Raw genomic sequence first — 14,352 nt, 5'->3', positions numbered from 1 at the left:
ATTCTCCACATCGACTGAAGGTAGGACAAGTAGTAATCTGTTTAATCTGCAGCAAGTGAGATTTAGGTAAAATATTAGGAAAAACTAAGGAGAGTTAAACTCTGGAATAGGTTGCCAAGGGAGGTTGTGGAATCACTGTCATTGGAGGTTTTTAAGAACAGGTTAGAGGGAGGTCTGGGTATTCTTGGTCCCACCTCAGGGCAGGAGGCTGAACTAGATGATCTTTTGAGGTCCCTTCAAGCCCTACATTTCCATGATTCTAGGAATTTTCCCATTTACATGAGCAAAGAATTCAACACAGTGATTTTTTTTTTTTAAGAAAGGAAAACCAAATGGCAAACTGCAGTTCCCGCTTACCAAGTTAAGAACCACAGCTAGGCCCATCAATATTTAGTATTGTGACACTGGCAAAAGGCAATGCAGAATTACTGCATTCCTGTCTCAGCCAATTGCCACTGTCAAATCTTCAAAGTGCAAATAAGCATGAATGTATAAGAATTGGTTTGGTTTAAAGTGAACACCCTTTTGTAAAAATTATATATATTTTAATGTAACCCTTCTGCCAATGAGAGTTGGCAGCAACAAGGGCCAGGTTCAGTTTGCCGCGCCTCTCCACTGGCCCCCCTGCCAGCCAATTATTGATCGCCGGGTTGTCTTCAGGACCCACCACTTAACACAGCTCTCAGTGATTTCAGCTGTTAGTGAGGGGAGCTTCACTGCTGGTGCACACTGGGCAGTCTCTTGCATCAGACACTGTCCCAAAGCAGGTCTAATGCTTAGACTGAGGTATCAATGATTTCAGCTCTGTGGTGTGTAACAAGACTCTCAATTGAATCTAAATTAGCTCTTTTATTACACAGTGGAGAGAGGAAGGGTCAAACGGTGTCTAAGGCCCTTAAGCAGGACCCACCTACCATCTGTCCCCACCCTCTCTCAACTCGCTGGGCTTTGGAACCCATATCCCCTGTCTAGGGAGTGCCATTTAGTTGAGAGTGAGTCCCTCAATCAGGGCATGCCAAGTACAGTGCTGCTGACCTTGATTCACACAACAAGGTTAACCACGCTTTATTACCCTAATAACAAGGAGACTGAGAATCCAATACCAGTCAAAAGTGACCATTTGGGCAAGCAAAACCATCATGCTGAGCACCTAGGCAGGGTGGGTATGCCCATGCAAACAAGATCAGCTCCTGAAGTCCTTTTCCATAGCTCATGACTGGATGTCAGGGGAGAGCTCATTCAGACTCTGCTTACATTAATAATATACAATTATAAAAATAAGTACATATAAATATAGTAATTAAATTACAGGATACCAAAGAGATCCAGTCAAATAACTCAAATGTAAGTGATAACTATCAACTACAAACATATATTGTAGCACAAGCATGTTCCACTGTACAAAGCAAGAGAACAAATCTGTGTTAAGGATGATGACCCTAGTTAGTGAGTTATGATCCAAGCTATCATGTGGATTAGCCTGGCTATGGCCCAAAGATGGTGCCAGCAAGTCTGCAGAGACTGCTTGGCATCTGGCCTGTATTCTTCACACACACACACACACACACACACACACACACACACACACACACACACACACACACCTTCCCTGTTTGTTTATCCATGGATCTCAAAGAGTTGGCCTTCTGGTGACCCGGTTGGCCTTCTGACTACACTCGGGTTGGCACCAAGTGGGCGGCAGCAGCACGCCCAACACACAAATCACAAAGACCCCCTCTTGTGTTGCCAGGGCCCTTAAAATGGGCTCTTGGCAGCAACATTCTTGATCTCTTGCTGAGAGCATGAAGTGCTCCCCATTCACTATCCTCTGAAGTTGACTGAGGGGTGACCTTTTCACTATGTTAAACAGAAGTAATGTTGTTGGCCCTTGCCCAATGCAGAGATAGATTCTGACCGCCATGTTTGAGGGTTGACAGAGATTTTTTTTTTCTGGTATTGGTGAAGTTAATAGTGTTTTAAACCTTCCCCAGAGAACTAAGTAGGGACCATCTGATGGAAATCTGAAGCTGAAGAGTAATACCAGAAAGCCATACTTGAAGAGGAGTAATGAAGGGTTGAGGTGGTCGGTCATGCTAATTACAGATGAGTAAGTAACAGCTTTTTTAACAGTGGCATAGAGGAAATTTCCCTTTTTGGCATAAATTTGCTTCCATTGTTACAAAGCCTGAGCTATTTATTGTCCACTAATAAAACTTTGCTTAGAAGTACGGAGAGGCCATCATAGTTAGTGCAAATCAGCAAGAAAGTTACACTACTATTCTCCATCATATCAAATTCTGTATTAACAACCTGATTGAAACACAAATGCTATTTATACACACAATATATTTGTTGAGATGCCACCTGCCCTTTCTTTCTGAGATCCATCAAGGTTAAAAAAAAAAATCTAAGCTGCTACTAAAATCTGGCTTCAATTTCATCACTGATTATGATTTCACACAGAAACAACCTGGGTATAGGAAGGAATTTGAGCAACTAGAACTGGCATGGAAGGGATTATGAGCAATATAAATCCAATTGGTATAAGTAAGCAAGCCCAAATATCAATTGGGCTAAAACCTTTGAAGACAAAAGGTTCTGAGCCTTATGGAATACAGGCTTATCCCATTATAAGGCGCAAGGAAAACCACACTGTTGAAAGGTACAAATGGAGGTAGGAAAGATGTTACAACACCTTCCCCACCCAACAAAGTTTAAGCATCAAGCAAAATCTGGACAGTCTCCAGAGAGGGTAACACAACAGCAATTTCTAGATTCCTACAGTGATTTTCAACAGAACTTGTGTCCCTAAAGTGACTTAGGTGTCTTTGAAATCCTATTCAGTAAGTCTGCCAAATATAGCATTGGACTCAAGAATCATCAACGTGGGAAGCAAGGGTGGGGAGACCTAGGCAAATTCTGAGCTGGTGTAATTGTTTATCATGTTACGCCTATTCTAACAGAAGAAATTTCCATACAGCAAGATTGCCTAGCTCCTTTCCCTCAGTCACTTAAAAAGCAGAAAATAAACTTAAGAGTTAGAAGAGCTATATCAAATGTGTGTGTGGGGCGGGGAAGGATTATATAAGAGGGGATGTAACAGGGTGGCTAGCCCCCAAAGGGCTAGAGGCCTGGGGCCAACCAAGCCTACTACTAGGCCCAGCTGAGCAAGGATCACCTGATTTCCCCTATAAAGGGCAGCAAAGGCTGCGCAGAGGGATCCAGGATGCTTAGGGAGACCAGAGTGGAGCACAGAGGCTGCTGGGAATGAGTAAGCTCTAGCAGAGAAAAACAGGGACTTGGGCATGAGACTTCAGACAGCAAAGGCCTGGGAGTGAACTAAGAACAGGAACTTGAGAATTTTCTTTTGAACTGTTTGCAGATAAAACCCGACCCTAAGAAGGGATGGTATTGGAGCAAAAGCCTGTGTGTGGAATTTCAGAAGAGAAAACTGAAGTGGAGGCTGGCATAGTTCAGGGCAACTGCACCTGTATTCCGCCTCTGTGGTCCACAAGACCACGCACTTATGTCTCCCAGCTCTTCAGCCATCACGTCTCTTGGACAGAGACCCGCATCTGTCTCCCTCCTGACCGGGGCTATTTTAGGTTGCCTATACCATAATGTCCCCAGCAAGCCAGACCGCCTAAAAGGCCAGTGTCTGCACTTTGCTTTCTCTCCAAAGATAATAAAACAGTGTAATGACTCTGCTGTTACAAGTTACCAAAAAGCTTTCTAAGCAAGTACATTTATTCTTAAGGTGAATGCATTTTACCTTATTAAACATGTTAAAAACAATATAGGAACCTACACGCATGCTAAAAAGCTTACCAGAGGGCACCCCCAACTCCAGCCTCTGGTATGTGTCAGTCCTTCAAAACCCACAACTGGGTTTTCCCCTTGGATAAATAACTGTCTGAGATTCAGAATCAGAACAACCATGAATAGTTCAGTTTTTCCTTTACATAATGTGAGCCTTTGACCTTGGCCTCACGTAACAAGTGATCAGCAAACAAAGGGCCCCTTCTCAGGACATAGCTTCAAAAGGCTGAGGTTTTGTATAACTGGAGGTGGGGAATTTGCAATCATCTCCTTCTAGATATTCTCCAAGAAACCTGCTTGACACCTTTCCTTCCAAAAGTCCACTCTTGCCTTGCACATTGTTCAATATAGTCCACTGAACCCCTGGGGTCTCACATCTGTCACATCTCTGCCCTTGAGGTTACATACAATAATACATAAACCATTCTTTTAATACATTGGATCCAAAGGTACTTAAACTTAATTCAGTAAGGTCTCCCAAGGATATTGCAGGAAATGGCCATATTTGTCACAAAGGCCACTTGGAAAGCCATCCTGAGGCCTTGATGGCACAACTTAGTGCAGCACTAACCACCATGGGATAAGGCCACAGATATCCTAGTGTCTAATCTGGGCTAGTGCAGCTCTAGTGGAGACATAGCTAGATGGGTATAACTCAAGTATGGTTCAGCAGCATGGGTTCAGGTAGTCTGGGTTCCAATACCCAGATACCCAGACCCAAGTTAACTCTACAGTGAAGACATACCAAAGAGAGTTAACAGGCCCTTGCCTGTCTCCATAATAATAAAGTAAACCAATTAATACAGTGATTGGACAAGAAATACCTTGACAGGCAGACCCAGCAGTGAAAGCACAGAAGAGACCATTCTGATATGAATGGGAGAGTGTAGCAGACAAATAGAGGGAAATCCCTGGAAAGTCCTGGAATTTAGGATTAGATGAAGGAAAAGGATAAGCCTGAATGGCACACATTCACATGAAGAAACACTTGAGAATTATTACCAGGGCAGAGTGGGGAGGGAATTGTGGCAAGAGAAGGCATACTTTCCCAAGGCCCTTCACTCAAAGGGAAACACCCCTGGACTACCCAATCTACGCTTCATTGAGTGGGCTGCAGGAAAGCTTGGCTCCAAGGTGCAGAGGGAGCTGTGAAATTCCCGGCACAACCATTCCTAATTCCAGCAATTCTTCATAGCAAAACCATGGTGGATGAACAGTGCTGTGGGCCATCCACAGCCCCCATGATTCACTCTACACACATATGTACAATGTAAAATTGTTCTCTCTCCTCTTTTTTTTCCTCTTTTTAAACTCATCCAGACGTTTCAATTTCATCTGTAAATCTCCTTTAATGACACATTCAGTCAGACGGCAGAGTGAAAGATTTATTATTGAACACTTAGGCTCTCTCTGTCTCTTTGGCTAGAATTTTGCAGACTATGGGTCAGGGACCTTTCAGTTTCACTGCGACCCCCATGGGACTAGTTTATCTGGAATCTGAGTTTCCCATACCTTCAACAACCTCTACTAAGATAATATCACCACTATTCATGAGGGAATTCTAACTACTATTCACAACTGGATAGGTCTCCATCTGTTACAGAGAAGCAGCATAAATCTTTGTAATATCAATGCTTTGTCTCATGCTCTCTCTCCCTTTCCCAGTGCATCCTTCTCTTTCTCAGTTAAGATAAAAAGGTTGCCATTGACTTAGACACTTGGTTTTGTTTTCTTTTTTTAAAAGAGCCAAAAACACAACTGGGAAAACGGCAACTATGCTCTTCTCAAGACAGTCTCAGATTTTCAAACATTCGATTTTATTGCTTGGCAGGTCAATTCAGGATTTTTGAGTGGTGAAGACCTTCCCCTGACTTGACCTGGAGACTAGCAGAGGCAAAGACATGTTGATCCCTTCCCTTTGGATTCCTTGCTCTAATGTCCTTTGGGTAAAAGATATTACTGCCAGTCCTCCTCTGCATTTTGCAATGACAATCTGTTGTAACATTGGACGTAGCATTTCTGCTACCCTCATTAAAATTTCGAAGAACTGGGTGATTTTGAATAATGAAATTGAATTCTTTAAGCAAAGCGAGACAGAACTTCAATTAGTTACAGACATATCTAAGGTTTCAGCGTAGCAGCCATGTTAGTCTGTATCTGCAAAAAGAACAGGAGTACTTGTGGCACCTTAGAGACTAACAAATTTATTTGAGCATAAGCTTTCGTGGGCTACAGCCCACTTCATCAGATGCATAGAATGGAACATATAGTAAGAAGATATACACATACAGAGAACATGAAAAAGTGGAAGCAGCCATACCAACTGTAAGAGGCTAATTAATTAAGACGAGCTATTATCAGCAGGAGAAAAAAAACTTTTGTAGTGATAATCAAGATGGCCCATTTTAGACAGTTGACAAGAAGGTGTGAGGATACTTAACATGGGGAAATAGATTCATAACATATCTAAGACACTTATGTTGCTTTCATCATCCAAAAATCAGCAGTAGTGTCAGTTACTCAATTTCACTAACATGTTGGGGGGTTTTGCCTGCAATTGTTTGCAGTATCAAGGCTCTTACAAAACGCTTAGAACTTTTGAACACTCCTGAAGTCCAAGTATGACAGTGGGTACTCTTTACAATTTCCTATTTCCATTATGACAAAATCTTGCATAGCACAGAGCTTGAAGAGTAATTTTTTGAAAGTCTTATTTATTAGGGATGTGTTTCATTTCAGTTGGTGAGAAAACGTGAAGGAAACACTAAAATCATTCCAAAAAGTCTATTCACCAAACAAAGGCAAACATTAAAATAAAATTATTGCTCTGGCTTACACTCATACCAGCAATGAAACACATAGTTCAGGATCAAACCTCCAATATCTACTCACAACAGGGTACAGTTGTGTAAAATTAAGGTTGGCACTACACTGTGCCCAGATATTTGAGGTTTGGATCCTTAGTTATGAATTTCCTTGCTTGTATGATCTTAAGCCAGAGAACAACAGTTGTATTTTAATCTTGCCTTTTGTGAAATTCTTTGGACTTTAAGTGTTTACATACAACATTGAGTATGGCACAAAGTAACACCAATTCCAGCTGTTTACCACACATGCTATATCATCATTTTAGGTTGAATAATCAAAGTTTTCACATGGAATTACAATACAGAATCCACAGCAAGGAAGTGGGATTTTAAACAAAAAAAACATGTCACATGCTACAGCAGAAAAGATTGCATGAAAACTTTTATGACTAGAATTTAAAATGTGGTTTCCCTTGCTTATTTTAAGTTATTGTCAAATGAAGGGAGAGAGTAAATCTCTGAGAGAATCGTCCTCAACATCATCCAGTTTGTTTGGCTTTGCCATTTTATAAATATTGTAAGTTCTTAGGGGCAGGGACTGTGGGCCAGGTCCTCAGCTAGTGTAAACTGGTTTCACTCCACTGAAGTTAATGTTATCATTTAAGTGTTTACATGGCTTAGCGCCACTGAATTTGCATATTAATACTTGAAGATATAGTTGACTTTAATGGAGCAAAACCAATTTACACCATTTGAGTAGCTGGCCCCATGTCATCTTCTGTGTTTTCTACAACCAAACTCATTATTAGTACTTAAAAAGTAAGTACAAATAAAATTAACAAAGGTTAAACTAAGATATAATCTAATCAGCTATCGGTGTTGAGTATGTCAATCAACAGGGTTTTAGAATTACATTTGCAAGAGAGACTTGGAAAAGCAAATTTTTTGGAGGGAGGCTGAATAAAAACTTGATGACTTTTCTTTTCAAATTTTTGGCTGCAGGGGTGAGAGGTGTAGAAGAACTCCCTTCTTGAGACATGCCCAGTTTCACCTTCAGGAAACATTAATGGCCAAGAAACAGACCTCTGAAAATAAAATTTTATGATGGAAATACTAACAAACCATTAACTACATGGCAGCTTTAGCAGATAGTACTATACTATTTCTTCCTCTTTTTATTACATACATTAGATCTATTGAAACTGTTCCCCATACTCTTTCGAACGCGTGTATGATGGACTGTAAGTTTCCTTATTCTTGGCAATGCCCTCTTGTCTTATGGATTTGGAACCAAACTGCCAGCGGTCTTCAACAGCATGTTCTCTCTCTCTCTGTGTCTTATAAGTACACCTATTAATAACTTGGGAGCAGCTTCCCATCATTGAAACACAGTTAAAGCGGCTAAGGGTCAGATCTGATACCCATATTCACTGTGAGCAGCAGACTTAACTCCTTGAGTAGTCCTATGTGACTTAAAGGTATCACAATCAGGCCCTTAATTAAGATGAGTATTTCTTTGTTTTGTAGCCAGATGAATGTACAGGCCATATCATTAGGATCATCTATTTAGTTGGTTTTTATTGTACTTGAAACATTCTTCATGGAAAGAACTGTTTTGTTAATCAGGATGATTTTGACACGCACTTATAAAAGTTACATATTGTGGCTATTTCGTCCTTTCCAATACACGTAAGAACATATATTCATTTTTGCTTGGCCTTTAGTATTTTATAAAGTGACTTCTGTGTTTATGAAAAGCGCCAAACCGCAGCCCCGGAATTGAAATCCTCTTTATGTCTATAGAGCAGATGTCAAATAGGCTGTAACACTGATAGCTTTCCCACACTAATATGCCTCAGCCAACCTCTGGTTGTATCATTTCTAGGATTGAGATGGCAGTTCAGTTTCCATAAATCTTTGGGCATGCTATTAAGACTACTAACAAGGGCACCAACAGAGGTAATGATGTTTGTGAGGTTATCACTTGACCACTAAGAACGGCTCTGAGACCACCAACTTTTTTCACCATCTGAGCAGCTGTCAGTAGCAATAACTAACCTACGTCCATTTTCAAGTGGTGACCTAAGAATGATGAACATTCTACCACATTTCAGATTGTCTTTAGTGTAATCAAGTATTTTGTAAGATGTTGGAGTTCTCACTTAAAATTCAATACTTTCCATGATTAGATTTCATTGTTATTCCAAGAACCCTCTTAAAATATATTAAACAAACAAAAGATGGTTAAATAGAAGGCGGATCAACTCTCAGCAATAAATTCTAATCTAACACAGCCTCTCTCTTACTGAAACCCACTTCAGGATAAGCTTCGCTCAGTCATTTTTCCTAACAGGCATAACCAATGGTACATGTGGTAATACAAAAAATTGGCAGGAAAACCTAAAACTATTCTCTTTATTAAGATAAATGGGGCCATGAACACTTGGTGGTCAGAATGAAGAAAAATATCTAGGGGAAAAGTCACTTCAAAATTCTTTTAAAATCAGTTTCTGCTAATAAGCATTTTATATCCTGTATAGCCTTCATCAGAACCACTTAAATCATTATTTTTTTTTAAAAATTACTGTCTTCAATTAAAATTTTAAGATTGTGAGTACCAAGATGCTAAAAATACTTTGGGGGCAAAGGGGAGGAAATTTCTGTTCTTTAGATTGTAAGAGTTACAAGGCAGGTATTGTCTCTTTTCTATGTTTGAATGGGGCCTTTTCCCATTGCCATAATATAAATATTAACTAATAATATTTACTAATAATAATACTATTTAAGATACAGGGCCAGATTCTCAGTTGGTGGAAAACAGTGTTGGCCCACTGAAGTCAATATTCGTATGCCAGTTTACACCATCTGAGGATCTCTCTCACTGTGCTTCTGTTCCATAGTTAGCATAACAGAACAGACTAGGGCCTTGTCTACACTAGAAAAGGTTTGCCAATGAAAATCTGGCAAAAATCCTAGTGGAGAGCTCTATTATCGGTATAGCTTATACCAGTTCCCTGAATGAAATAAACTATACCTGGAAGAAGTTTTTGCCAGTGTAACTGTTTCTACAGTAAGGTTTTTGAGGACATAGCTCTGTCAATTAGGGCTGTACATTTTCAAATTTCGATCCATCAAACTCCTATGTCAGCAAAACTTAAATATAGACTAGGCTGAGTTTGTGATGCGACTGTAAAGACCATATTTTCCAGATCCCCATGCAATGTGACTGTTCTGGTGAGATGGAAAAGTTATTAAAAGTCTCTCAACTCAAGTCACCTGTTTATCAATTGTAAGAAAATAGCACACAAGATGCATGGGACAATAGTCAGATGAACACGTTGTCTCATTTTCATCACATTGGGTAAATGGGAATTAGGTTGTGTCTTGTAAAAGATATTAAAACGTCTTGTTTGCATTAATTACAAGAACATTTGAGCCAACCGTTCCTGGCTTGTATTAATTTCATGATTCCAAATATCCTGACTTTACAACAAATGTATATGTGTTTCATATTGGGACAGTTTTAATCTAAGTAAATTAAGAGTTGCAATGTGTGTTTCATCTTGTTGAATTTCATTACACTTTGTTCCCGTATTATAATTACCCACCAGTATACAGAAGGCTTATCATATCGGCCAGCAGTTTAAAAACAAAAAACACTGGCTTCATTAGGGTGCATTACACAGTTGCAATTCCTGGTCCTCTTTATTCACTAACGGAGTGCAAGTGTAGTCTGGGGAAAACTCTGGTTTACGCATTTGCACCAACCTTGGTGGAAAATATTCTGAGTGTTTTTTCCCTTCAACATGTGTCAGATATGGAAGGAGTGGGAATTGCTCAATACAAAAGTAAAATAAACTGTCTACAGCTGCACATAGCCGGTTTGTAATAAATACAGAAAGGTCAGAAACTAGCAACATTTATCTGTGTGTGCAGATCTTTCCTATGAATGTTTCCATTGGCTTCACATATGCTGCTTCCACGATTTCCCGTAATATGGTGGCTATGACATACTGTTACTAGGAAATTAGAAGTGTGTATGTGGGAGGGGAAGGTGCGGAGGGAAGGGCAGAAGCTTTTTTTCATGCTAGTTCCTGTATTCCTAGAGAAACTTCAATAGTAAAATTAAACCACAGAACCTCTCTGTTAAAATTCTAAATTAAACAAAAGCCAAGAAATGCAGAATTCAGCCTGAAACCTTTTTCTGAATGCACTGCCTTGTGCCTATGCATTCTGAAAACCATTCATTCACTCACCATGGGCCTGAGTTTGACTTCAGTGGAGTCTCGGAAAGTCTTAGGATCAGGCCCTATCAGAGCCTACCCGCAAAACCTAGAGCTGCCACCCAGCAAACAGCAAAGCGTTATCAGGACGTGATGTTGCGTAGTGATGTGATATAGTACAGAGGTCATGAAGTTAAATGACACCATGCATGTGTTTTTGGAAATGTCATTACACTACCTGACCCCAGGATGTTGCTTACAACCACCATGCTGACCCAAGTTGGCCTGCAGGAAAAACGTCAAATGGCAACAGACATGTATGGCTGTGATAGCTTAGGGAATATTTCTTCAACTTATTAATTCCTTTTTGTTTTGTGAAACATCATTTATGATTGTGACCTTCAATGTAGATTACAACCTCCATGTTGTAGCAAAAACAGGGGCCTGAGGGAGTCATCAACGGCCACTTGGTTCTACCCAGGTAGAACAACGAAGTTGCGGTTGGCAGAACCACTGACTTTTACAGACTGTATGCTCAACAATCCCATATGGGGTTGGAGCATTGAAAAATCACCAGCAGAAGAGAAGCAGAAAAAGGTGTCAAAGACTGCTCTTGGAAGGGACATGCTCTTCTAAGCAAGGGGAGCCATTACAACACTGAAACAAGAGACATTCTGAAGCAGTGGGGAGGAGAGTCTTTGCCTTCCCCCAGTGGCACTGACCAAACCCAAGGACTTTCAGGAATGAAGAGGACTCAGCGGGGGGGAATGGCGGGAAGAGGGAGATAGTGTTCAGGCGTGTATTGTTTTACATAGATCTGTAACTCTTCTTTGCTGTCTAAGGGTACGTCTATACCCAGCCGCTAGTTCGGCGGCTGGCAATCGAACTTCTGGGTTCGACTTATCGCGTCTTGTTTGAACGCGATAAGTCGAACCCGGAAGTGCTCGCCGTCGACTGCGGTACTTCAGCTAGACGAGAGGAGTACCGCGGAGTCGACGGGGGAGCCTGCCTGCCACGTGTGGACCGAGGTAAGATCGAACTAAGGTACTTCGAACTTCAGCTACGTTATTCACGTAGCTGAAGTTGCGTACCTTAGTTCGATTTGGGGGGTTAGTGTAGACCAAGCCTATGAGAAAAGCGTGTGCTTGCCATGTGACCCCAAAGAGATGAACTGTAAAGTAGGATCCACAGAAGGGGGAAACTCTGGGGGAGCACGTACAAGCAAATGGGGAGACTTGAAAAGTTCAACTCTAGTTTTAGGGTGTCAGGAAGTTGGACTGCAGGCTCCCACCTCCTAAGGAAGGGGGCCAGTCAGGGAGTCTGCATCCCCAGAGCATGTGTTGGAGGCCTAGAGACAGAATCAGGATATGTCTGCATTATGAAATTAGGTCGAATTTATAGAAGTCGTTTTAGAAATCGTTTTTATACAGTCGATTGTGTGTCCCCCCACACAAAATGCTCTAAGTGAATTAACTCGGCGGACTGCGTCCACAGTACCGAGGCTAGCGTCAACTTCCGGAGCGTTGCACTGTGGGTAGTTGTGGGTAGCTATCCCACAGTTCCCGCAGTCTCCACCACCCATTGGAATTCTGGGTTGAGATCCCAATGCCTCATGGGGCAAAAACAGTGTCGCGGGTGGTTCTGGGTACATGTCGTCAGGCCCCCCTCTCCCTCCATCCCTCCATGAAAGCAACGGCAGACAATCGTTTCGCGCCTTTTTTCCTGGGTTACCTGTGCAGACACCATACCACGGCAAGCATGGAACCCGCTCAGCTCACCATCACCGTACGTCTCCTGGGTGCTGGCAGACGTGGGACTGCATTGCTACACAGCAGCAGCTCATTGCCTTTTGGCAGAAGACAGTGCATTACGATTGGTAGCCATAGTCATTGTACTCCTGGGTGCTCTTTTAGCCGACCTCGGTGAGGTCGGTCGGGGCGCCTGGGCAGACATGGGACTGACTCAGCCAGGTCATTCCCTTTTCAAGTTTCGTCTCCTGGAGACTCAGTCCTGCCAGAAGTCGTACTGCACCATCTTCTGGGGTATGTCTACACTACGAGAGTAGTTAGATTTTACTTAAAGCGAATTTGTGGAACCGATATTACAAAGTCGAACATGTGTATCCACACTAAGAACAGTAATTCGACTTTGTGAGTCCACACTAATGGGGCAAGCGTCGACATTGGAAGCGGTGCACTGTGGGTAGCTATCCCACAGTTCCCGCAGTCCCTGCTGCCCATTGGAATTCTGGGTCGAGCCCCCAATGCCTGCTGAGGCAAAAAAATGTGTTGAGGGTGGTTTGGGGTAACTGTCGTCATTCAACCCTCATTCCCACCCTCCCTCCGTAAAATCGCCAGCAGGCAATCAGTTCACGCACTTTTCTGGTGATTGACAGTGCGGACGCCACAGCACCGCGAGCATGGAGCCCGCTGCAATCATCGCTGCAGTTATGGCCATTGTCAACACCTCGCGCCTTATCATCCACCTTTTTCAGAGGCAGATGCTGAGAAATCGGGCGAGGAGGCTACGGCAGCGCGGTGAGGACATTAAGTCTGAGAGGGGCACAGACCTCTCGCAACGCACGGGACCCCGCGCCGTGGACATCATGGTGGCAATGGGTCATGTTGATGCTGTGGAACGGCGATTCTGGGCCCGGGAAACAAGCACGGACTGGTGGGACCGCATAGCGCTGCAGGTCTGGGATGAATCACAGTGGCTGCGAAACTTTCGCATGCGTAAGGGAACTTTCCTGGAACTTTGTGAGTTGCTGTCCCCTGCCCTGAAGCGCAAGGACACCCGGATGCGAGCAGCCCTGACTGTCCAGAAGCAAGTGGCCTGGGAAATGTGCAGGTGATCATAGATGGCTTCGCTGCGATGGGATTCCCAAACTGCGGTGGGGATATAGATGGAACTCACATCCCTATCCTGGGACCGGACCACCAGCCAGCCAGTACATTAACCGAAAGGGCTACTTTTCAATGGTGCTGCAAGCACTGGTGGACCATAGGAGACGTTTTACCAACATCAACGTCGGATGGCCGGGCAAGGTTCATGACGCTCGCGTTTTCAGGAACTCTGGTCTGTTTAGACGGCTGCAGGAAGGTATTTACTTCCCGGACCACAAAATAACTGTTGGGGATGTTCGGGATGTGGAGTGATTCTCAGGGATCCAGCCTACCCACTAATGCCCTGGCTCATGAAGCCCTATACAGGCGCCCTGGACAGTGAAAAAGAACTCTTCAACTACCGGCTGAGCAAGTGCAGAATGGTGGTGGAGTGTGCTTTTGGACGTCTGAAGGGGACATAGAGAAGCTTACTGACTCGCTCTGATCTCAGCGAAACCAATATCCCCATTGTTATTGCAGCTTGCTGTGTGCTCCACAATCTCTGTGAGAGCAAGGGGGAGACGTTTATGGTGGGGTGGGAGGTTGAGGCAAATCGCCTGGCTGCTGATTACACCCAACCAGACACCCAGGGCGATTAGAAGAGCCCAGCAGGACGTG

At 42.8% G+C, this 14,352-nt stretch overlaps 1 protein-coding gene across 9 annotated transcripts in view; it reads right to left on the bottom strand.

The window, feature by feature from the left end:
• Positions 1-14,352, bottom strand: part of SUGCT (succinyl-CoA:glutarate-CoA transferase) — a 488,382-nt gene that overhangs the window by 317,010 nt on the left and 157,020 nt on the right. The window lies entirely within an intron of this gene.

This window comes from Chrysemys picta, chromosome 2, assembly GCF_011386835.1.
Source record: "Chrysemys picta bellii isolate R12L10 chromosome 2, ASM1138683v2, whole genome shotgun sequence".
In the NCBI taxonomy this organism is placed as follows: domain Eukaryota; kingdom Metazoa; phylum Chordata; order Testudines; family Emydidae; genus Chrysemys; species Chrysemys picta.
This window is presented reverse-complemented; position numbering and strand designations above follow the sequence as displayed.